We start from the raw sequence: 26581 nt of genomic DNA, 5'->3' as shown, positions 1-26581 counted from the left end.
TTGTCAAGGGTTTTGTCTTTGTCCCGTCCATTCAGGCTGTTATTTTAAAAAAAAATACCACAGAGCGGGTAGCTTCTAAACAACAGAAATTAATTCCTCACAGTTCCGTTGGCTGGGAGTGTGAGATGGGGGGCGGCACAGTCCCGTGAGGGCTTGCAGCCTTCTCCTTCTATCTAAGGAGCTCTGAGGAATCTCCTTTATAAGATCACTAATCCCATTCATGAGGGCCCCACCTTCGAGACCTAATTATCTCCCAACGGCCCCACCTTCTAACACCATCACCTGGGCGTGAGGACCCGACGCCAACATGAATTCTCTGGGAAGAGAGGCAGACCATTCACACCATAGCATGCTACAAATTAGAGTTTGGGTTTTTTTCTTTTTCTTGCTCTCTCTCTTGCAGAAAGGAAGTGAGCCGGTTTACCAGCACATGACCGAGTTACATGCACGTTTTGGAAAAAGAAACCTAATATAAATATATGTCTGTAATTTAGAACACTGCTTGTTGGGGCACCTGGGTGGCTCAGTGGGTTAAAGCCTCTGCCTTCGGCTCAGGTCATGATCCCAGGGTCCTGGGATCGAGTCCCGCATCGGGCTCTCTGCTCGGCAGGAAGCCTGCTTCCTCCTCTCTCTCTGCCTGCCTCTCTGCCTACTTGTGATCTGTCTGTCAAATAAATAAATAAAATCTTAAAAAAAAAAGAACACTGCTTGTTAAGTACATATTTAAAGAAGACACTGCTTAAGATGGATAGCATTTTGTTAGCCTGCTAGGGCTCATTTCTCTTATTATGCCAGTTAGCCACCCTGCCTCTCTTAGCTCCTCTCTCCTGAAAATAAGAATATAATAATACCTATGTCATAGAATTGTCCTGATGATTAAATGAGTTAATACATGTGATAACGCTTTCAAGGCGCCTGGCACAGGGAAGGTGCTTGATAAGTATTTTCTATTACTATCAGCAGGAGATCCAACGCTATGGCATTTTACAGTCTTCTAAAAGACTGATATTTTCAATGTTACTTTCCTTGTTGCGCTTTCCTATCTTTTAGAAGCCCATACCTAACTTCCACAAGTTCTGTGAAGATCTGTTAAATGAAAGCATATCAAATCACTTTGAAATGCATAAAGCACTATGTAAATGAAAGGTGGAATAATTATGTTAAAGGCATCATCTTGAATTCTGTTTATACTGCATCTTTGAAATGAGCATCAGATTTTTCTCTAGGCAGTTACGGCTCCTCCAGAAACAAACACAGATGGTGCCCAAACCTCCTACTGAATAGTTGTAGGCAATGGCATTTATCAAAATACTGCAGGTCACTAAATGTGCAAAGACTCAAAACAAACCCCACATCACAGTGTCAGGCCAGCATGGTAATTTAGGCAAATAAGCGTTTGTTTGATAATTCAAGGATCTTCTGATTTGTCAAATATACTAGCACAACAAACAGAAAATCCTACATGTAGGCTAAGTTTTACAAAATAGGACATTAAAATGCAATTTCTTTTAGAGAAAAAAAATCAGGTTTCTTTACTGATGAGAGTTTCTGGCCAAATTAGAATGTATTTTGGGGATGTGCATGCAGATGTTCTGATTTTACGTTGACCTTCTAACCAAGCAAAGCAGAGAAAGAGAGGAAACGTGACTTAAAGATGGGTTTTCTTCTACTCAAACCTTCTAAGAACCCAGTTTTTGGAGAGCAGGCTTCCTTTCGTCAGCAAGCTAGTCCTGGAATTTCTATACTGCAACTCTGTTGATGGGGTCTTGGCTTGTTTGCCCTTGGATCCATTCCTTGCCCTCCCTCTGGCTGACTGGGGGGGGTGGGTGGCGCAGGAAATTCTGACCCCTGAGGCTTCCTTTCCTAGAGTGCTGTCTCAGGGGAACCGCCGCTGGCTTCTGCCACTGGAGCTTGGGAGTGGGGACATTGGAAGGTGACAAGAGATGGGAAGAAGGGAGCAGTCAGGGCACTCTTCTCAACATTGTCTACCTCCTGCACTTTCTCAGGCAGAAGCTGCGTCTCTTCCATGCCCACCTCCCGCTGCTGAAGCCTGCCACATTCCAGTTCTTACCTGGTAACGCATGGCTCCTAGGTTTCGGTACCCTTTTTTCATCCTGTGTCCCTCCAGCTAGGGTGGGTTATGCCTTGCTCCTGTCGCTAAGTCTCCGTCACCTCACTTTTCTCTGGTGGGCTTCTTCTGTCTCGTTCATCACCTGTTTCGTGCTTTAATCAATTCCCTGCATTTGAATCCTCCGTTTAACAAATATTCGAAGTGTATCCCGTTTTTCTTGACTGGAGCTTGACTCACCTAAGATCTGACATAGGCCACCTGCTCCCCTGAATTCTTCGGCAAGAAACACTGCGCTCATCCTAAAGATCTTGTAGGTTCTTCCGGAGCATGAAGTCCTGCAGTCACTGTACCCTTCGTAGCTCTTCTCCTTTCATTAAAGTCGAGTCTGTCTCAAGTCTGAGCTGTGCCAAGTCCTGAGCTGGAGGCAGAGAAAAAGTCTTCCTCTTTGTTTCTGCTAAGCTTAGTGTCACAAGACTGTATGACACTGCTCAGCCTAGTCTGACCCCTTCTTCAGACCACACCCTTCAAAATCACCTCCAGGTGCTGGTTCTCACAAATGTTAATGCCCTTCCTAGCAAGTTGCAAAGGATGCCAGAATTCCCAGATTATTTCCATGCATATGAAAGGAATGCAAGCAGTGAGCTGTTGCCATTCTAAAATTCTGTCCCTCTGCTTTCTTTTCATGAAAGGAAGATTGGGCCCCAAACAATTCCATATCTTAAAATGGTTTTAGGGAGTTTAAATTAGTTCTGTGAACATCATCTCAATCCTGAAGTATCAAACTAGGGTTGTACATCCCATGTATTTTTTAAACTTAGTTTGGACTCTGACATTAAAACACACCTTTATGCCGAGTTTCTAAAAAGAGTATCCTATGAGTTTTTCACATTTTCTCCTATACCTCATCCTATTCCATTGCTCACACTGCTCCCCCTTCCTGAAATGACCCTTTTTCCATCAATTCTCAATCAAATAACCATCTTTCCAGGAGTGTTCTCTGCACTTTCCTACTCGTCGTTGGGCGATGCTGCCTGTCCCCTGTTTGTATCCCCATACTACATTCTATGAAATAAATAATGTCTCCCTCTGTCTTGACTTAGCCTATAAGCTCCGAAATGACAGAACCACGTTTATACTTTTTGTAGTCCTGCTGCTCCATGATATCCTTGGCACTAAGGGATTATTCCAAAAATATTTGTTAAACTGTGGCTGAACACCCTGAAAGGTCCAAGGCCTCTCATGCAGGACGAAAATTAATTTTCAGATCGTGGAATGATCACGGAATGACGTGTTTTGTTTTGTATGAGAGATATTTTAGTAACAAACACATAAGAGACACTTGTCATTTCACAAAATGCCTAGTGCTTGTGCCCCACATATAGAAGTACCAATTTTTATTAAGCAACATTGATAAAGAGGGAAATGGGCACACAAGAGGAACAGTAGCTCCATAACGAGTTTAGAACAAAGCTTCTCCAGTCTCTGCCTTGTTTATCATCCTTCAGTAGAAGTTGCATCTTCTGTGTTTGGGTTCCCAAATCTTAGCTCTTATTTTCAGTGTCCATCTAAATATATTCCCACTGCCTTCACCACCAATTAAGTAAATGCCTTGGCTCTAACTCATTTCCTTTGAAAAGGATGAGCTCAGCCATGCTGCGTTTGTTCCATTTATAACGGATCTGCTTGCACATGTTGGTCCATTGCCTCCGGAGTCATTCCTCATGCGTCTGTTTATTCTACCCAATTAGGCACAGATCTTTGTGGTCAGAGGTACTTTTCTATCTCCTCACAGCATGGTCATAACATAGGCTTGTTTCTTCTACATTTCACCAATATCTGTGCTAATCTTTTTAGTTCCCTGTCAAATGACCATGTTGGTGTGTTCACTCTGTGGTAGCCGCCATGGGTATTTGGTCATCCACACAGAACACAGCTCTGAGCTCTCCCATTATTCTAGATCAGAGAGTCTGTGTATGAGGCTGGGCAGCACAGGGACTTCAAGACCCCCTCTACCACTTTCCTTTAGAGCCAGGACTATCCTTAAGCTACCTCCCCCGAGAGACTCACTGTGGCCCTTGTAGTAGCACCGTCGATAAGTGATTCTCTGTCACTGAACCTGTTTGTTTCTGTCATAGCACTTAGGATAATTTATACATATACATATGTACAATATATGTAGAATAAGCACATAAAGTAAATGAACAAGTTAAATGTATACAAATATGTAAAATATACAGTAGATATAAAGTATATGCATATTTATAAGTAATGTATACCAAAAAAACCCCGTATGTGTGAGTGTACGTATATGTATGTTTTATGTATTCATTTTCTCTTCCCCTCCACAGATTTCCTTCACCATGACTTGCTTCACCAATTAACACCCAAGCCTTATACAGAGTCTGGCACAGAGTACATATTCAGAAATATTTTTGAATAAATAACACGTGAATGAATGAAGCTATGAGAGGAGAGAATTCTTTCCAACCTTCATCACATCAGATCTTAAGTTGTACTGACCAAAAAGTGAAATGGAGAGAGAAGCAGATGCATAGAAAAGTGAAGAAGTCAATGTTCTTTTCTCTACTCCAAAGTTTCATAAGACTAATAATGTCTCCTCCCAGAAGGAGGGTCCCAGACTTCTCTGTTTTTATCTGGAGGGAAGAAAAAAGAAGACAAGAAAGTATTTTCTGTTCACTATTGTTGGTGCTAACCACTAATAAAAACTACAAACATTTCAGCAAAAAGTTTACAATTTCCAAATAGTGTAGCCAAGAAAAAAGAAGAATTGGACATTCCTACATTTACTGCTGCCACCTTCTGTTTCTTCTCTATGAGCACAATCCTGATATCATTAGGATACAACCAGAGCAGGTACACCCACTAAAAGAGCAGGACAGCATTACAGCAGCGAGCAACAGAGTATGAAAGCTGATGACAAGGACAGGGAGCCAGACCACCTGATTTCAAGTCCTCTATCCACTGTTTCCATTAGGATGGAACCTCACCTAATGGTGAGATCACAGGCAGGTTGGCAACCTTGCTTTTTTTCTTAAAATGGAGACAATACTAATACCTAACTCACAGGGCTTCTTACTGGATTGAAGAAGATAGAACATGCAAAGTCCTTAGAATAATGCCTGGCACATAGTAAACACTCAGTAAATGCTCATTAATCATATTCTTTGTTTTACTATTTTTGTGACCAATTCCAAATTAAGGGAGGTATACTTCTATTACAGAATAGATAAATTCCCACTAAGATGGAGCAAGGGAAAAAGGGAGAATGTACATATATATAAGTATCCCTTAGGATAAAAGGGAGTATAGCCATAAATGCATTGGAAATATAAAATGGCATGGTAGAAAGTGAGAATTCTAAGATTTTGTTATGTCCTCTTGAGCAGTTTTTCTTTCATTCTTACTCCTGGTAGAAAATGTTCCTTCATATATCTTGTACATCCAAATAATGAAGATTACTCTTATTTTACCTTTCTTGGTCTAAAAATTTGGAGAAGAGCTGATCACAATCTACTTTTTAGTAACCTCCAGCCAAAGCAAACCAAAAACAAAACAAAACACCCCAGCCTTGCTAAGGAATCACAAGTGATTTACTTCAATGATTTCAAACTTGTTCATTTAAAGTCTATTTATATCCCTCATAGCTGTTTGAATTCCTTTACCTCATCAAGAAAGGAATTAAAATTTCCATGCTAACTATGTAACATAAATAATTAACACTAACACCTTTAGTTCTTTTAAAAAGAGGAACAAAAATCCTTTTCCGCTTGACTGCACCTTTCCCTGCATATTTGCTCTTATGAAAGTATGAAATGTATTTCATTTAACAAATATTTATTTAGTTTCTATTATGTTCTAGGCACTATATTAGAAACTCGATTAAAAAAAAAAACAACCAAAAAACCAAAAAGAAGCAGTGAACAAGATGAAGTCTCTGTTTTCATGAAGTCTAGAGTCTACTGGGTGATAGACATTAAGGAAGGCTGGTGATGTAATGAGCACTGAGTATTACATAAGACTGATGAATCACTGACCTCTACTTCTGAAACCAATAATACATTCAATGTTAATTAGTTGAATTTGAATTTAAAAAATGGGGGGGGAAAAAAACCAAAAACCTTGAGTCTAGAGAGGGTTTGAAGTAATAAACAAAATACATACCGCCGGGGCGCCTGGGTGGCTCAGTGGATTAAAGCCTCTGCCTTCAGCTCAGGTCATGATCCCAGGGTCCTGGGATCGAGCCCAACATCGGGCTCTCTGCTCAGTGGGGAGCCTGCTTCCTCCTCTCTCTCTGCCTGCCTCTCTGCCTACTTGTGATCTCTGTCTGTCAAATAAATAAAATCTTTAAAAAAAAAAAAAGACATAGTACCTCAATTTATAATTGAGATCATTGTAGCCCCAGAAATAAATGGAGAGTTTGAGATAGGACAGTGAGGGTGGGTGGAGGGCAGGGTGACAGCTACAGAGGGCCTAGCTGAGGAAGTAACATTTAAGCAACACCTAAAAGAAGAAAAGGAAAGAACCATTCAAATTGCTGGGAGAGGAGCACATTTCCTGCAGAAAGAACAGCAGCACAGAGGTTGTGGTGTGAAAACGAATAGGCACAAGTCGCTGGGTCTGTAAGCGGACACTGGTGAGGAATGGGAGGGCATGGGGTGAGAAGAGCTAGGAAGGTGAGACCATGCCAGGTTTTGAGGCTGGGATGTTCTCAATGTGAACCGGACGCTGCTAAATGTATATAAAAAAAGAGCTAGTGTAAACAGGATATATGCTTCAAAAGATGACCCTGGTGGCTGTGTGGAGAATTCGTGGAAAGGGGACATCAGTAAAATAAGAAGATAACCTAGCAGAGTATTACAGTAATCCAAGCACTCTAGAGTCGAGTGCTTACTTACTCTACTAGAGTAATTAATTACTAGAGTAATCCAGCTTAGACTGGAGAGTTGGCAATGGAGACGTAGAGAACTAAATATGAGAGATGCTTAGGAAGCAGAAATGACAAAATTTGATTAATCAGATTGGAAACAGAGGAGCCATGTATGACTCTTGACTTTTGGCCTCAAATCTGGATGATAGCTCCATTTACTGAAAACTGTGGAAGTACTAGGAGTTCTGTCTTGACCGGGTCAATTTTATGATACTTATGTGACACCCCAATGTAGATGTTAAATAAGCATTTGATTGTAATGATGTGAAGCTGTCACGTAAATAAGCCAAAGATGGCCCCTAGGTCATTTCTTTTCTCACTGCAGGCTGAGACCATTCGCTCAAAAGCCTGCCAGAGACAAAATCAAATTTTTACACATCCATTTATTTTTAAAATAGGCCAAACAAGTAGATTTTTATAGCCATTTAGAACCTACTTATTTTGCATTCCCCTCAAAATCCCACCCCAATCCTAGCCCTCTCTAGGGCTAACACTAGATAAGCCCTATGGCCATAGAGACTCCAAACCCAGGCCTCCCTTCTGAGCTCTCTGACCCCAAAGACTGTCTGTCAAGTCGCCAAGCCGCCACAGTGACACTGCCCACACACAAGCTTCTCGCCAACCACCGCCCCGGGCCCCAGCCCTCCCCAACACCCCAGGAGATCCTTTGTCCTCCTCCCTTCTGAGAGCAGCCCTGGGCCCTTGTCTGTGGACAGCCTCCTGTTGGGACGGACTTTCCCGGGGAACCTATCAGCGCCCAATCATGTTTGTGTGTGCTACTGCCACCTTGTGGTCATATCTTGAACCTCCCCACCAAGGCTCAGAAGTCGGCCTGGAAATAATTAACACAGACATGGCCCTAAGGCCCCAAGAAGCAATGACACTACTTCCAGAGGAGTCTACAGAAATAAGGCAGGAAGGCCTAGGACTAAATCTGAAATATCAGAATGTGAGATCTAGCGAAGAGGGAAAACATGCAAACTTGGTTGATTCCTACTCATATGCTATTGCTCAGGCCAGACACTAGCTCTTTTAAGACAAAACCCTGTCTCTTCCCTATTGGGCCAAGCTGTGTTAGAATGACCGCCCTCTTCTCTGCTCCGATGGTTTTTCTGTTATTGCTATCCCACATATTATTTGTTGTTATTATTTGTCCGTCTCTCCAGGAGGCTGACCTTGAGGCAGAACATGGTTCACCTCTAAATTCCAGGGATCTAGCACACCACGGATGGAAAGTGCAAAATAAGAATATTCTTATTTCTCAACAAGTGAATGAATTGCACAGTCTGTACCAGTGGGTATAGGAAAGGCTAGAGCTTATAATGTGGTGGCAGAGAGCTTCAGGTGGGTAGGGAATACTTGGGACATCTTTTGTTTCATGAGCATGGTATTACTGGCCACTCCTCTTTCTCATTATGAAGTCAGATTCCACTCTTACCTAAAGACGTTGGGACACTGGGATCACGTGTGTTGCACCTCTAAATGCATATGTATATGTGTGTATCTCTGTAAGTAGAGATAATGGAATAAATGAAAATATTTCAAATAGTTACGTGGCTAATTTCATAAAAATTCAAGATAGCATAATACTGAGGATCTTTTTAAAGTGTACTTTAAAACATTATTATACTAGTTTGGTTTTGCTTCTTTATATGAAATTTAAAATAAAGGGGGGAAAGGGCATGTTAGGTCAATTTGTGTAAGATCTAAATATGAGTCATATCTGAGACAATTTTCTGTTCTTAATTGGAACCCCTTTTTGTGATTTCAGTGCTGTATCTTCTGATTCTCATTCAGAGGAGCAAGGCTGGTCCAAGGATGCTATGGATGCATTAGATCATTGCTTCCATATATTTTTTTACTAAGACACATGCTCATCATTCACAGTTTGGCTTTTGAAAACAAAATGTAGTAGTAGAGAAGTCTGTGACCTCTACAGCATGGCACTTTATGACTAAGGTAGAATAAGCATTCATAAATACTTCATAGCAAAAAATAAATAAATATATAGATGAGGATGGAGGCTAATTAAGTAATAGGCATTTATATCCACAAAAAGTCTCTAGACACATGGAAGTACAATATCTTCTACTTCCTTAACTATGAAACAGAATTAGTTGTAAGACATAATTAATGAAAATTTTTCAGTATAAAAGATAACTAACCAGCAATTTTTTGGATATTGATTTATAAGAAGTACACTAATTTCCGAATTTAAAAAGTGTGGCTTATAAATGTTTTTAAATTATTTATTTATTTATTTATTTATTTTTTACTTATTTGACAGAGGGAGAGAGATCACAAGTAGGCAGAGAGGGAGGCAGAAAGAGAGGGGGAAGCAGGCTACCTGCTGAGCAGAGAGCCCAATGCGGGGCTAGATTCCAGGACCCTGAGATCACGACCTGAGCCGAAGGCAGAGGCTTAACCCACTGAGCCACCCAGGCACCCTATAAATGTTTTTTAAAAACCCTGTGTGTTGGGGCGCCTGGGTGGCTCAGTCGTTAAGTGTCTGCCTTCCACTCTGGTTGTTATCCCAGAGTCCTGGGATTGAGCCCCGCATCAGGTTCTCTGCTTGGTGGGAAGCCTGCTTCTCCCTCTCCCACTGCCCCTGCTTGTGTTCCCTCTCTCGCTGTGTCTTTCTCTATCAAATAAATAAATAAAATCTTAAAAAAAAAAAAAAACCTGTGTGTCACAACTGAACTGAATTAATTTCTATGTCGGGAAAATAGCAAATGTTTTAGAATTCTGTATTTAAGTTATGTAATTATCTATGATTATATGTAACTATAGATAATTACATATTCACTTACATAAATATTATGTTTTATTGACTTATTGGTATCTGTTGGTGAAAATATTGACTGGGATTGGTCCCTCCTTGGAGATATAAAATAAGTAAAATTATAGACCTAGGTATGAATATCCCACACCCTAATTTATTATCGTTTCTACTAGCAAACATATTTTCATATTTCAGCATTTATAGAATGCTTTCATAATCATTTCTCCGTGATCTTATTTTATCTTTAGATCCATAACCGTAGAGGTTCTACAGATGATAGAATTGTACATTTGAATACGTACCATACATATATACTCATTTTCTATTGTTTTTTTCCTGATAAAAATTGGGTACAAAAGAGTCCAAATACCTAACAAATCTTTCTGTTTGCGTAGGTGATGAAGTGTGTTTTTTTGGAAGGTGAAGATGGAAGGCGAGGACTATGCTTGCCAAGAAACTTCAGGGAATTTTCTGAACATATGCAAAAGTGAAATTACAAAGACCATATTCTTCACAACTTTGTAAGTTCAAGAAACCAGAATATCTTCTTATAATGGACAATCATAATATGTTTTGAGGCATCTTTTTATAATTCCCAAGTGTGTTACATTTGCATACAAGAATAATTGCCCATATAAATTTTTTTCTTATATAATAGTGGTCCTCCAGAGATGAGGAGTTTGTGTATTTTTTTTTTAACCCATGAAAAACAACACAGAAGCAAAAAGGTAGTTGTCCTCTGGGGGATAGACATATATTATGCTTCTGTTTTTTGGGTTTTTTTGTTTGTTTGTTTGTTTGTTTTTGGCCCTGCCTACTTTTTTAAATCTAGAAGCATTCTCTAAACACAAACTATTGGGTTTTCTGTTTGGTTGGGTTTTTTTTAAAGCTCATTTTGCAGCCAATTTTTTAAAACATTTATTTATTTGAGAGAGCAAATGAAAGAGCATATGTGAGGGCAGGGGAAGAGGGAGAGAAAGAAGGTCGGGCAGACTTGCCACTGAGCATGGAGTCCCACACATGACCATCCCAAGACCAGGACCCTGAGATCACAACCTGACCTGAAACCAAGAGTAGGAACCTCAACTGACTGAGCCACCCTGGTGTCCTAAGCACAAGCTACTGTAATGCATGTGGTGTTCTGAGACTTTATTTAGTGTTCGTCATAGAAAAACATACCTCTATTTACAGCACTATGTGCTCATTCACATTCCTGTAACTGGAAACTTCCGAAAGGAAAGGTTGCTTCTATTGGAAATATCAATACTTTCTTACGGGCCTAGGGAATTGCCCAAATGGTGCCATTACGGAGCAACTGAACATGGTTCCAAGCACTTTGCAGGGGCTGACTCATTTAATCCTCTCGGCAACCTTCAGCAGAGGTGTGATGCTCTCTCTGTTTTACAAAAAAGGAAATTGAGGCTCCAAGATTTTAAATAACTTTCCATAATCATACAACTTGTAGATGTTAAACTGAGTAAAAACACAAGAAACTGTTCAAGGCACACACATACGAAAATATGAGGGATGCTACCGTCATCATCTTTAACCTAAATAGCAGTTTTATTTACATGGAAACTGGAGTATTATCAGAGGTTATATAGAGAAAATAAGGGTGGGCCATTATCAAATGAGTTGGAAATGTAAACATCTTTTTTTTTTTTCCCTGAAAAATATTTTCCCAACATATTTGACCACCCAGTTCACCTCAGCTGCTTTCCACAATTGCGTTCGAGGAAGTGCTATGCTATATCCTAAGGCTATCCATCTCCCAGGCCAAAGCCCCATGGACTACTTGAATCCATTTCCTTCCAGAATTCTTTCCTGTCTCCCTCATCCCCAGAATAAATTTCTTTTTTAAAATTTTGAAATTTCTGATATACAGTAGTAATTAGTTGACATTTATGATATAAGCTCTAACTAGGGAATTTTTAAAAACTATATATATACACACACACATACATATGTATGTCTGTATGTATGCAGATCAGAACACATACACACCAGATTTTACACGTTCAAATGAGCTCTCTTTTAAGTGGCCCCCATGGGGAGCTATGCATCACCCAAATAATTTTTTAAATTCCTTTTGGGAGTTGGCTTTAAAGAACTATATCTAAAGGGACGCCTGGGTGGCTCAGTCAGTTAAGCATCTGCCTTCAGCTCAGGTTATGATCCTGGGGTCCTGGGATACCAGGATCAAACCCCACATCAAACTCCCTGCTCACCAAGGAGTCTGCTTCTTCCTCTCTCTGACCCTCCCCACTGCTTGTATTGCTCTCTTTCCTCTCAAATGAATAAATTTTTAAAAATCTTAAAAAAACAAAAAGAACTACATAAGTATCCACATGAAAGTCTCATCCTTTCAGAATTGAAGAATTTCTAGAAAGAATCAAAACTATTCAGAACAAATTGAAATTGAGATTATCAAGTAATGAAATTGATTTTCTTGCAAGACTTGGAAATTGGTTCTGAGAATAACTGCAAAAGTAGATCGGAACATATATGTTAGAATATGATAGTATTGTTTAAATAGTCACGCAGGCTGATGACATGCCTGCTCTGGGGAAGTAAAGGCAACTCGTTACATTATGTGAGAGGCTATACATTTAAATGCCTTCAAACAAATTAAAAAGATGAAATCCTTGGGTATATAAGACAACAGGTAATAAAGGAAATAATGAAAATAAATGAGTGTCCCACCTTACAGACAAAAATAGAAAATAAAAAAGTTCACTAAAAAAAAAAAGAAAAGCTTCTGTTATTGAAGTAAAGGATGGGTAAAGGGAATTATCTTCTGTTTGAGTCTTTTTTTTTTTTTTTTTCAATCTCTCGAGGTGTCTTTTGAGTTATATCTGCTAAACCCCAGGGCTTCCCAGGCATGATAATAGAAAAGTGACTAGGTCTGATTGCAAGCAGACCTGGTTTTGAATCAGATAGACCATGTACAGAGAAGTTACCCAATCTCTCCAAGTCTCAATTTTCTCATCTAGACAGTTATTAAACTGAGAGGATTAAATGTGACAATGCGAAGATGCACTTAGCCTAACGCCTGGGATAGCCTCAAGTAAATGGTGATAATGTATTTGATAATTAGAATTTAAACACCATAATGTTTAAATGTGTGAAAACACTGCTTTGCCTTGACTTCTACTTTTGCATAGAATTTTTAGTATTCCTTCTACCAGCTTTTTAACCAATATTTACTACACATATCCTAAACACAGACCACCGTACCAGAGACTAGGGATCCAAAGGTGAAGTGAGTAAGTTGTGTTCTCAAAAGCTTATGATTGGAGAACTGAAGCTTATACCAGGTTATAATATCAGTGAGAGGAAATGGTCCGTGAAAGATATACATGAAGAGCTGTAGAACCTTAGGGAGAAAGTGGTGGATTCTGACAGAGACAGGAAAGACTTCAGTGCTGCACGATGATGAGAGAAGAATTGGAAGGTCTCAAGTAGATATGTATGGAAAGAGAGGCTGTAAGTAATTAGAACATGAATAAGCCAAAGAATGGAGACCCAACAGTGTATTTCAGGGAAGTACAATTAGTTCTGTTGATTTACAGGTTGAAGTGCTTAAAAGAAGTCACACTGAGAATGTAAACTAGGCAGATTGGTGAAGCCTGGAATGCTGAATGAACAAAAATAGGCTTAGGCAATGGTAAGCCACTGCAAGTTTTTGAACATGGGATTGGTATGGTAAATGCCATATTTTAGGAAGCCTAATCTGGAACTATCTGATAGTGTGTGTTGAGGAGGAAATGATTAGAGCAAAAAGACCACCAGGAAAGATGCTGAAGTAACCCACAGGGAAAGGGAGGTACACTGCTGTCAAAAGACAGAAGGACATAGGGGCACCTGGGTGGCTCAGTCCATTAAGCATCTGCCTTCAGCTCAGGTCATAATCCCAGGGTCCTGGGATCAAGTCCCACATCGTGGTCCCTGCTCAGTGGGGATTCTGCTTGTCCTTCCTCCTCTGCCCCTGCTCATGTGTTCCCTCTTTTGCTCGCTTTCTCTCTCATAAGAGACTCTTAATGACACAAAACAAACTAAGGGCTGCTGGGGGGGTTGGGGGGTATGGAGAAGGTGGTTGAGTTATGGACACTGGGGAGGGTATGTGCTATGGTGAGTGCTGTGAAATGTGTAAACCTGGCGATTCACAGACCTGTACCCCTGGGGCAAATAATACATTATATGTTAATAAAAATAATTTTAAAAATTAAAAAAAATTTAAAAAAAAAGAAAAGAAGGAAGGAAGTCAGGCAGGCAGGCAGGAAGGAAGAGAGAGATGGACAGACAGGTGGGCATAACAGTGATTGAAAGCTGGGAGGGTAAAGGGCTTTTTTGGAAGTCGTGTTTCTTTATCAAGCACAAGACTATAACTTAGATTTTATGCTTTGGGGGGTGGTTTGGGGCATGCTTTTGGAGATAACCAAGGTTGACAGCTTTTGGATCTTCACTTGAGGAGCTGTACAGAGGATCTTGTCTAGGAAAGTGGCAACAAAGATGGAAAGACAGTAATGAGTATGAGGGAAAGACTTGACAATACCAGGTCTACTATTGAAGTCACAAATTCATCTGTGTTTTCTCTTCGCCATCTTTCTTTAGCATTTACTGCTTGGTAATGTCCACAGCTTCTGTATCAACTTACCTAATCCGTGGTATGTCTATTAAAGTTCTCTTCATATCATTTCTCTTCCATGACATTAATGATGAGTGGATGCGGTTCAGCTAGCAAAGATAAAAAAATTATTCTTTGCTTTTTACAGAGTTGTTGGTCATTCTTGGGATAAGAGAGTAAGTCATTTGGGGTCAGTGACTGGCTACTAGGTTGACACTAATCTCCTTCAAGCCAGACAGTTATGAATAATAAAAAGAGGGCCCTTAGAGAAGAGCAAAACCCAGACTGACTCACTAAGTACCCAGTAGTCTTCTGTACCATACAGAGGAGTAGGGCATTATACAACTAATGCAATGCTCTCACATGGTGAGTTAGCTTCTAAGTGTTGGGCTAAACATTTATTTTTTTTTATTTTTTTTAAATATTTTATTTATTTGAGAGAGAAATCACAACTAGGCAGAGAGGCAGGCAGAGAGAGAGGAGGAAGCAGGCTCCCTGCCAAGCACAGAGCCCAATGCGGGGCTCAATCCCAGGACCCTGGGATCGTGACCTGAGCCGAAGGCAGAGGCTTTAACCCACTGAGCCACCCAGGCATCACTGGGCTAAACATTTATAATGAAATTTTATCCAAGGCACTGGAGTCCCATAGAGTAAATATGTAAAATGACTGAAAGATTTCTCTCTTACCATGAGAATGACTGTAGGTGATTCTTCCAAAGCAATTTATATATCTACCTGAACTTTCAGGGGAAATATTTAAACTTAAACTCAGCTAGAGTGAAACAGTATAATGAACACTGTGTAACTTTCTTTTTTTTTTTTTTTAAGATTTTATTTATTTATTTGACAGAGAGAGGTCACAAGCAGATAGAGAGGCAGGCAGAGAGAAAGAGAGAGGGAAGCAGGCTCCCTGCAGAGCAGAGAGCCCGATGCGGGACTCGATTCCAAGACCCCTAGATCATGACCTGAGCCGAAGGCAGCGGCTTAACCCACTGAGCCACCCAGGCGCCCATGTAACTTTCACTCTGCTTCAGTGATTATCAATATTTTGCCAATTGTTGCCAAGTTTTTTTTATTATACCTGGTACTTTCTTATTGGAATATTTTATTTATTTATTTTTTAAACAGACTCTTTTTTTTTTAATTTTTTTTTTATTTTATTTATTTGACAGACAGAGATCCCAAGCAGTTGGAGAGGCAGGCAGAGAGAGAGAGAGGAGGAAGCAGGCTTCCCGCTGAACAGAGAGCCTGATGTGGGGCTTGATCCCAGGACCCTGGGACCATGACCTGAGCCGAAGGCAGAGGCTTAACCCACTGAGCCACCCAGGTGCCCCTGGAATATTTTAAATCAAATATCAAACATGTTGTTTGTAAATAATTCAGGATGCCTTTCTAACTTGTAAAAAACTATTTCTGACATAATGAACACACTCCTGTCATACCACAAATCTTTAATATCATCCATTACCCATTCTATCTACATATTTCTCCAGTTATGTCAAAGATGTTCCTTTACAGTTAGTATGTTCAAATCAATTTTCAAACAAGATTCACACATCACTTTTGGATATTATGCCTGTAACAGTCCTCTCTTCATTTACTCTTGACATTTATTTATTGGAAAAACCAATTTCATTTCATATTTTATAGCCAGGTTGCCACATTATTTTCTACTCCTAAAGCAAAACCGTAATTCATTCAACACCTATTCAGCTATTGTATAATAAACAATTACTACATACAGGACAGTATACTGGTGCTGAGTATATTCAAAGTTGTCTGTAAATCATTGCCCCTATTGCTGGGACTTTACAATCTGAATGAAAATAAAAAATAATAATGCATAAATATAATGACAACAACATGTCAGTAGAAGTTAACTGAGTTGTAGAAGATGCTATGTTTTAAAGGCAAAGGCATGATTTAGAAGATAAAGGGATTCTTTTTAGGGAAGCTGGCATGTGACATGGATGGTTTAGAATGGCCAGCAATTCAGAGGCATAAGAGAACTGCATCCTATGATGGAGAAACTTGAGGGTAAAAAAAAAAAGAAGAAGAAGAAGAAACTCTAGAGGTAAAGGAAGTAAGAGAAACACTCAAGAGATTGTAAATGAAATGATTCAGCTGAAGCAGGACATTTCTGAAAGAAACACAGGTAAGTAGGGGGCAGATCTGGGAAGACCTTGAATGGCAGGCATATTGCTTAAACTTGTTCTTTAAAACAGGGTACCATCACCTCCATTCATTTTTTCATATACCAGAGACTGCTGGACATGATGTAAACATAGATATTCCATTAGTAAGCAAAATGCATCAGCTCATTTCATAAGGAAGCTTAAAAAACTGCTTATGTATTCCAATACCAATCATTTTCAAATATTCATAGCAAGTTGGCAAGGTAATGTAATGTTTTATTTTGCCCAACAGCTAGATGCTCCACTTAGAGGAATACAAACAAATTGAAGCTGATTTAACCAGCACATACTACCCAGCAGCTGAGAACCCTTCATGAAACAAGGATTCATTGTTAGTGGCACAGTGTATGACAATAACAACAGCAACTCAACAAATCTACCATAGGAGAAGTAGAAGATACTATTAAGGATAGGTATACCAGCCCTGAAAACCTCAGCCTCGTTTTTCATCTCCAGTGAAAATAAAGTGAAGTTTGTAATTTGTCTCTTATCAACAATAAATACATACTGACCCACACGTTCTCTCTTTACCAGCCATAATGACAGTTGATTTTCATCATTAAGAGATCTTCAAATGACAGATGAATTTTCAAAGCCTTCAAAGAAAGTGTATATTGAACTTAATGTAGCTTGATTGGTAAGTATTTTCTTCTTGCATGCTTATTCCAGGTATCTATTTTACATAGATTTTAAAATGTTTTTGAGCACCCATACATACCAGAGTTTGTGCTAGACTTCCGTGGAAATAAAATTCTGCATAAAGTGTGGTCTTGCTATTCTAGAGGCTTATATCCTAATACTGATGACTAAAGATAAACATATTCAAGTAAAATTATGGGAAGGATTGAGATAGAGGTATCAAATTGGATTAAATTAGGGTTTTTTTTGTTTTTTTTTTAACTGCAGCACTATCGACATTTTGGATCAGATCATTCTTACTGGTGGGGAGCTGTCTTGTATATTGTGGGATGTTGAGCACCATCCCTGACTTCTAGCCAGGAGATGCCAATAGCACCTTCTCACTCGTGACAACCAAAAATATCTCCAGACATTGCCCATATCTATAGACTGAGTGAAAAATCACCTGTAGTTTTTAACCACTGTAGTAGATGAAAAGTGCATTTTGTAAATGAAGAGAACTCGTGGTTGGGGAAATCAAGGAAAGTCCATAGAGGGTAGGGGGGCTGGTAGAAGTAGGCCGAGAAGAGTATTTCAGGAGTGGAGAAGATAGTGAGATAGTGGCCAAACTGGAGATGGGAAGCCAAGTGAATAAGCATAAATTATGTTCCAGAGTCATGTGTAGCATTCAGTGTTCAGAAGGTAGTTAATAGAGAAAAACTGAACAAGTAAAAAGCAATTGTATCATGGAGGTCCTTGATTGTATAAAATAGATTGTTTTTCATTTTGTAGGGATGCCAATGGAAATACAAGTGAAATGAATAAAGCATCATTTGGAAATGTTAAAATGACAGTTCTGGGCAGAATGATCTGGGCAAATGAGAAAGTCCATTTTAGGTGTGGGGCTCAGTTAAGGACATAATTTGGCAGAAATTGGAGAATGTATTTGTGGGAGATGTATTTCCCAACACAGGATGAGAGGAAAAACAAGTGAAGAAGTAAATTCAATAGCTTGCTTCTACATTTGATCTTGCAAATTGTTGTTGAAATTGTTTTCTCATAATAGAGTTGACACTTCATGACAGAACTGATTGGCAGATGCGCCCAGATTCTCTGGGATTCCATGAAGTGGAAAGTTATAACTGATGTTGCAGAGTTATAAAGACAAAGATGATATTATTCTCAAAAATAACTCCCCAGTGACATAGAAACTACGAATCCAAGCATTTAAATAATCTTGCTGATAAAAAGTATTCAGTTAAAATTCCAAGGCCTGGCACAGAAATTTGTCTGCTAAAATTAATATTTATGCACATTAAGGTCTGCCCCATTCAACCAGACTTTTGAAAATCTCCTCCTTTTTCTCATGCCTTTAGCGAGTTTTGATCTAAGTTTATCTTCATGAAACATAAAATATGAGGACGAGATTTGTGAAGACAAGACATAATTCAATTCTATGTGATATGCAACTGTTGAACTTGAACTTCAGAACACCCCATTTAAAGGGTTAAAATACATACTTTGTAAACTTACTCCTGATTCATCCTGAACTGCTCATTTGCGCTGAAAATAGTTACTACATCTTTGAATATCAAAACCTCTCATGTACACACAATACGGTATTACAAATAGGGAGACAAGGAAACAACAAAGAGAAAGGCCCAGAAAATCCTCACACCCCTCCCCCCCACAGCTCTTTCCATCCTTGACGAAGTCACCTCTGACTTAGATCCAAGAAAGGGGCATTTTCTGAAATCACAGAGACTTTCTAGTCTTTGTTTGCCAACAGGCTAGTATTTTTATTTCAGAAATTCTTAACTTACATATTAGAAATTATGACACCAGAAAATTAAAATGCAATTTTTTGAAGAATATGGATGCACTGAAGTCCTAAGAGATTAATGAAGAAATGAAGAAATGAAGATCTTGGGAAATCAGTGAAAAAAAAAATCAATCTCAAGCATAAGAGTTTTGAATAAGCAAACTCTAGTTTCATAATAAACAGGGAATTAAATATTGGTGGAAATTTAAGAAAGAGTTTTTCTTCCCGGCAGTTATATATAAAGTAGGTACTAATTGGAAGAAACTTGAATAAGTGAGACAAGTTAAGAGACTGATGCAATAATCCAGATGTTGTTCATTTATCAAAAGCAATTTATAAGGATCCTCAGTATTAACGGCACTTTATTAGATACAAATTAATGCTTACTTGAACTGGGGCAACGACTACAGAAATGGAAATGATCCTACTGAATATTAATAAAATGATTAAACCAGCTCAGTGCCCATTTTTTCTTGAGGCCTTTATTCCTGCATTTACTAGACTTTACCTATTTGAAATGCATCCACAGTTTTGGGATTCTTTCCTAAAATAAACTGCATTAAGAATCATGGGGAGAATTTTGCTAATAGCTGCCGATCAACTGCTTGTCAGTCTGTACCAAGATGACACATTTTTCTGAGTGAAACAGGACTGCGTTGTAAAAATGAGGGGAAGGAAAGAATGGTGGGGCACAGTGCTACTCCCTCTAGGTTTTATCAAAGGCTCTATTTCTGTCAGTCACCAGAGAATTGAAATCCATCCCAGTCCTATAAGAATGCTTTTAGTGAGTTGTGAGTGTGTTCATTAAAAGAAATGAATGAGCCAAATGGCCACCATTATTGATCATTTCTGCCCTGTAGCTTTAGACTAGAAATGGTTTTCAAGTGTCCCAAAAGGGATTTCCATTTTTTTTTTTTTTAATTTCAGCTACAGCACTGTGGACTCAGCTCATTCCAGCCACATCTGATCTGTTCCATCAGGCCACTGGGAATAATTGTAATGAATAAAGAACTGAGTTTAAAATAAAACACTCCCCTCCCCACAACACACCAAAAGACTTTTTTAATCCTTCTGTATCATTTAAAATTTACCCACATTGTTAGAAAACTCAGTTGTAGGGACACCTGAGTGGCTCAGTCTTTAAGGTTAAGCTGCAGCCTTTGGCTCAGATCAGGATCCCAGGGTCACAGGATTGAGCCCCGCATCAGGGTCCCTGCTGGGCAGGAAACTGCTTCTCACTCTCCTGCTCCTCCTGCTTGTGTTCCCTTTCTCACTGTGTCTCTGTCAAATAGATAAATAAATAAACAAAAATTTTAATTTAAAAAAAAAAAAGGAAAATTCACTTGTAGTCTCACTTCTGACTTTGGCTTAAAGTATCAATCTAAAAAAAAGAAAAAAAAATCTAAATGGTCCAAAAGTCTAAAAATGAGGCTGAGAAGTGAAATCTCTATCAGTCCCCAGCTTATCAACATAACATTCACTACTTTGAATTGTTAAAGGAATATTAATTATAATTACATTTTTTAGTATTTAGTATATAGCTTTTTTAGTATTTCATAAAATTGTTTAATGATATAAATGAAAAGAGTTTTCTTTTATGTTAAGTTCTTTTTGGAAGAAGAAAATATTTAAACATAATCAGTGGTTATATTTGTCTCTTTTAAATGCTTGATTAATACAAAAATATCTCAATGTACATGTTCATATATACTCTTTTTTATGAAGAAATGTCCATGGACTCTCATTTTTATTTCCTCAATCTTACAGTTGACAAACATTTGTTGATTTGGCTGCTTTGTGTTAAATGCAGTACAAGGGACAGGCTATGTGAGGGTGTGTAAGACGAAACTCCCCATTTTCAAGGAATCGACAATTAAACTGGTGCATGCAGAGGAAAGACAATTAAACTAGTAATGCAGAAAAATGTAAAAGCTGTTATCACTAGGATGAATATTTAGGAGACTAAATAAGTCAGAGTAAGGTTTTGTATCCTTTTTCCAGTATATTTAAAATCCTGACAAAAATCTCAGAAATTTCCTATGAAAAATGGTAACATGAACATGTGGCTTTTGTAAACAGTTCAATATCCTCAAGGAATCTGCAGGGCTTCGAGGAAGGTACAATAACTATTAGTATCTTTTTACATAAATTCATTAACTTATCTCCCCATTTTGAAATTCCTATGAAACCTTTAAAACCTACCACATTTTATTTGGGGACTATCTTCTGAGTCAAAATTCTTGTTTTTTTTCTCCCTCTATTTCTTTCCCAATTTTCTCCTAAATAAGTAAGTCTGGAAGCAGTTCTTTTATTTCACTGATAAATATGATTTATCTGCTTTTGAAAAAAAAAAACATTGAAAAACCTGTGGTGCATTTTCTGCTTCAGTAAATGGGTCACGCTTTGTCAAATTCTGAATATATTAAGCTTTTGTGAAGTTCTGTTTTTCTCAAATACTAGATTGCTACACTCAGTATCAAAGGGTAATTTATTTTGTTCTAAGTAGACCTTTACTCAGTTCATTTTTTTTCAAATCATGAATACTTCAAAAAAGATAACTCAGATAAATTAGAATGTTTAAAGAAGGAGAATATTGGCTTCCATTTATATTTTCACAAATAAAAATTTGTGAAACTCCTTCACATATGGAGATAATTATTTCAAACTGAGATCTGTAAGATACCTACTTTTTAAATTTTTTAGTGGCAATGATGATTTTGACGCAATCCATACTGAAGGACAATGGCCCTGTCAGAAAGTAACTTCTACCAAATCAGCGTTTGCCAGCCTCACAGGGACTGACCCTAAAGCATAGGTGCCAACAAATAAAGCTACATATAAACGGAGGTAAAAAATATATATAATCAAGAATATACCGTTCACAATCATTTGCCTGAATGTTTTTTTTTTTTTTTAAGATTTTATTTATTTATTTGACAGAGAGAGATCACAAGTAGACAGAGAGGCAGGCAGAGAGAGAGAGAGGGAAGCAGGCTCGCCGCTGAGCAGAGAGCCCGATGCGGGACTCGATCCCAGGACCCTGAGATCATGACCTGAGCCGAAGGCAGCGGCTTAACCCACTGAGCCACCCAGGCGCCCTGCCTGAATGTTTTTAAATGGATCTGAACATTTACTTTTTGTATCCAAACTATTTTTCAAAATTGTCTACGCTATGATCTTCTTAGGAGGACTAATATCATTCCATCAAACTTTCCAACTAAAATGATAAAATGAAGGGGCACCTGGGTGGCTCAGTGGGTTAAAGCCTCTGCTTTCGGCTCAGGTCATGATCCCAGGGTCCTGGGATGGAGCCCTGCATCGGGCTCTCTGCTCAGTGGGGAGCCTGCTTCCCTTCCTCTCTCTCTGGTTCCTCTCTGCCTACCTGTGATCTCTCTCTGTCAAATAAATAAATACAATCTTTAAAAAATAAATAAATAAAATAAAATGATAAAATGAAGTATGTACACATTCTAATTTGAGAAATATTTTGTTCTAATAAAGCAACTAGCACAATATCTGGAATATCACAAACACTCATTAAATATGTCCTTCCTCTATTTCTCCACGATATTTATCATGATAAATTATTTTGAGTGGGCTTCCTTCTCATAGTAGGACCATTCCAAGTACCACGACACATTTTTTTTCTAAAGATCATTTGGTATTAAAATGATAGCAATTACTAGGTATATTAAACTTTATTTCAACTCGCAAATTTCTGTTGGCTAAACTCACGTTGCTTGGTGCAAGTCTTTTCACACACTTGCCATTCCCATTTTCTTTCAGAACATTTTCATCATGCTGAAAACAGCAGCCCTGTGAAAGAAATAAATGGGCATATAAGTGGACATTGATAACTGCATCTGGGAACCAACTTTGACCTTCTCCATTTCATCTATCTCCATGTCTCTTTCAAATCTGGTATTTACATCTTCAGAGAGTTTCAGTCTTCAAACCAGTTATCAGTTGGGTGGTCTTGTTGATTGATTTATGGCTTTCTTCTCTCCTCCAGTTTCAATCAAATGCCCATTCTTGAGGAAAAAACGTTTAAAATACACTCAGAATGCAGACTCACATGCTGATGATTTGTGTTTTCCCCACAACCATCATCTGAGATTCAGATCTCCGTTGTTTCACATGTAAGTGGTTGACATTGCTTCCCTCTCTTCCTCCAATCCCCTTTCATCTAATTGCCCTACTGACTGAAAGCTTGAGAAGTATTTCTGCCATATTGTTCCTCCCAACTTAAAAACTTAAATGATCTCCCATTTCTATCAAATCAAAATTTCCTAGTTTGCATTTCAGATCTAATACTAACTCATCTTTGAAAGCCACTGATAAATTTATTGTTACAACTCAGTAGATAGCCTTGTACACAAATTCATGAGCACATATATTTGATGGTTCAATTTAGTTCAGCCACTACTGTCTTGAAAATATTTTCTGACCCTTCCTCTTTGTCCTTGGTGTGGGTTAGGTACACCTCTCCTCTCAGAATACTTCCAGCAAATCCATCAGAAAATGGAACATACTGTATGGTCATTTTTTGCTTATATGTCTGTATCCCCCATTAGATGTAAGTTTCTAATGGGCAGAAACATGTCCTATTCATCTTTATAACTCTAATACCTACCGAAGGAAATGCTGAAAAATGATTACAGAAAGAAAGACATTTCCTACGTTAGGGACTATATTTCTCATTCCAAAAACTTACTGATGTGTCTCTTCTAAGTAAAATGCTGCTGTTATCTCTATCTCTTTCTTTGTCTTTCTCTTACCTTCTAAACTTGGATCAAATTGAACTTCTTTGGAAATAGTGAGATGTTCATCAAAGAAAGGGAGAGATACAACTTCAGCGTCTAATTCAAAATAATTTGTTTCTAAAGCAATAGAGTCTAAAAATCACTCTGGAGTCTAAAAAGTCACCAAACCAAAAAAAGACAAATCGGTAGCATATGCAGAATCCTGACAGAAGCCTCTAACACTCAACTCAGCCCTAGATATATGCACTGAACTCCAATATGCCATTCTTTCCAACAGTTTCTATCCCTCATACTAGAGCCTTGCTCTTCCCTTTTATTTATGTATTTAAAGATTTTATTTAAAGATTTTATTTATTTGTCAGAGAGAGAGAGAGAACAGAGAGTGATTAGGCAAAAGGAGAAGCAGGCTCCCTGTTAAGGAGAGAGCCCGATGTGGGGCTCGACCCCAGGACCCTGAGATCATGACTGGCACTGAAGGCAGACACTTAACTGACTAAGCCACCCAGACGTGTCCAGTTCTTCCCTTCAGTGATATGATGTAGTCTTTCCCTGCTCATCACTGTTGTCATTGTCTCCTGGCCACTCTCCTCTTGCCCAAGTCCAAGGACCCCTAAAACAGAAAACCCACTCCACTGGTACCCATTCTGCACTTCTTCACTGCAGACATCAGTTCAGAATTTACTCTGCTCTGTAAGTAGACGCTGTATTGCTGCCATAATACAACCCTTTATTGTATGTGACAAATTTCCCAAGAAAGCTTTCCTCAGTCATATACCTCTGGTTTGGTTCTAGGTACTTTGCTCGAGAGACAGTCCTGCTCACTGCAGAAGACACTGGAACCTTCAGTAGTTGGAGCTGCGGGCCCTCACCAGGAAGCAGTCTTTCACCTGTGTTTTTGCTCTGCCTCTCACCCTTGAAATCAACTTTGGTACAAGCTTGATCTTCAGCTATCAGACCCTATCGTACATCTGTAAAATTTGAAAATAAACAAGTATCTAAAATATGTACATATCTGTTTCTTTCTACTAGTCTTTCTAGTTCTTACCAGCTCAGTATAATGTTTAACAAAGAATTCAAAAGGCAGGAATAAGAATGTAAAAACAACTGAAATTTTCAGTCACTGTCTCATTTCATAGACCTGTCATGCGCACGCTGTGAAGGCACACACAAATTGTGTTTTTCCACAATGTCAGGGTCATTCAGTCATAAAACAAAGTTAACGTAGTTACAAAACAGGTTCGGAATTCCAAACTCATTGACATTTCACCATGTGATTAACTTGGGCTTCTTACAGGGTGCACAGAGCAGAACACAGGACAAGTCACACAACAAATAAGATACACAGGGGGAAGGAGGTTAACAGACCAAACACTGCTCACTGGGCACGCAGTGGAAATAAGGCCTCACTCCAGTCTGGGTCAGCTCTCGGCACTTACTGCTTATTATGTTCAGTGAAGGATCTCGGTTCTATTCACAGATCAGTCGGGCAGAACCTTTGGTGGCAGCTGCCTTTTTAAAGTGGTCATACATAGAGATGTCATGTCTGAGGAGTCTAACAGTTTGCTATAAAAATCCTCCCCTTTTAAAGGGGATTTAATCAGTCTTGGGCCCCTGCGAACCTCCTCTACTTTTCTACTTGCTATTAGTTCTGGGGTGTCATCAGCTGGGGCTGGTCGTGGGGATAATCCGTAGCTGCAGTATCCTTAACTACCTACATTATCACCTGACACAGGCCCCTGTTGACATGAGCGACTCCATCTTGCTCTCTACAAGACCATTATATCAGTGCATAATTCTGCTATCCCTTTGAGTTAATAGGAGTTAATTTTCGAATTCCCCACTGAGTGTTTTTAAATGTGTACTGACCAGTTAATGTGTAAATGGTTGAAAGAACTATCTGAGAGAAACCATTAACTCAGGTGTGGGAATATGGAATCACTACAAGATTATATTTGACAAAGCAAGAGCTGTAAAAATGTACTTCTACTGACAGTAAGTAAAAATAATGTGGAATCTTATAAGGAAATTTGAAATTTATCTAATAAATTTAGATCTAATACATCTAACATCTAACATTTTTCAGAGAAGTAAGCTTTCACTATTCCCTTTATCTTTATTTCCAAACACATTCATCTCTATTTACAGATTAGATGTGCTGTACTTTAAAATTCAGCTTTATAACACACTAGTTTCTCATTATTACTATTGATCTGTCTGTTTCAGAATATATAAACCTCTACAGAACAAACGCAGACCCCAGGACCCATTTGCCCAAAAGTAAACTTAGTCAACTCCCTGCAGTCAACTTCAGGTTTGATTTTTTTTCTAAAAAGTTGTGTTTTGCTGACAAAAAGGCCATTTCTTCCCAAGGCAGGTCTCTATTGAATGAATGCTGAATTGTGCATCCTTCTTGATTAGTGAGAACTGAATCTTGTTTTTCTTCACGTTGCCAAAAAATAACAAAGATCGCCAACATTTAGTCTTTAATTATATATGGGCATGCAGGTGATTTAAGAAGATATGCCAAAGTAAGGACTGCAAAACTGCCTAAAAAGACTGTATTATTTAAATACAGTTTGGGGCTTAGTTTCTTCCCTGTTTGGAACGCATGAGGGCTGCCCTATTATGCTTGTAAGTGCGTTTTTTGCTTCGTTCCATGGTGGAAAATGTGAGCCTTTGCTGACTTTGAAGATTCAGGTGAGAAAAATTCAGATTAAAACAAATAAGTGAAAAATCACACGTGCCCTACTGAAGG

General features: G+C 38.7%; 1 protein-coding gene across 1 annotated transcript in view; it reads left to right on the top strand.

The window, feature by feature from the left end:
* KHDRBS2 (KH RNA binding domain containing, signal transduction associated 2) overlaps window positions 1-24829 on the top strand; it is a 635142-nt gene extending 610313 nt beyond the window's left edge. Inside the window, exons 14-18 of the mRNA XM_046004099.1 lie at window positions 10197-10322; window positions 17158-17260; window positions 22850-22984; window positions 23076-23202; window positions 24619-24829. The gene's annotated coding sequence lies outside the window, so the exon portion shown is untranslated. The remainder of the gene's footprint in view (window positions 1-10196; window positions 10323-17157; window positions 17261-22849; window positions 22985-23075; window positions 23203-24618) is intronic.
* The last annotated feature ends 1752 nt before the right edge of the window (window positions 24830-26581 follow it).

The sequence above is a fragment of the Meles meles genome, chromosome 5 (assembly GCF_922984935.1).
Source record: "Meles meles chromosome 5, mMelMel3.1 paternal haplotype, whole genome shotgun sequence".
Taxonomy (NCBI): domain Eukaryota; kingdom Metazoa; phylum Chordata; class Mammalia; order Carnivora; family Mustelidae; genus Meles; species Meles meles.
Note: the sequence above shows the minus strand (reverse complement) of the source record. Positions and strands in the feature narration are given on the sequence as shown.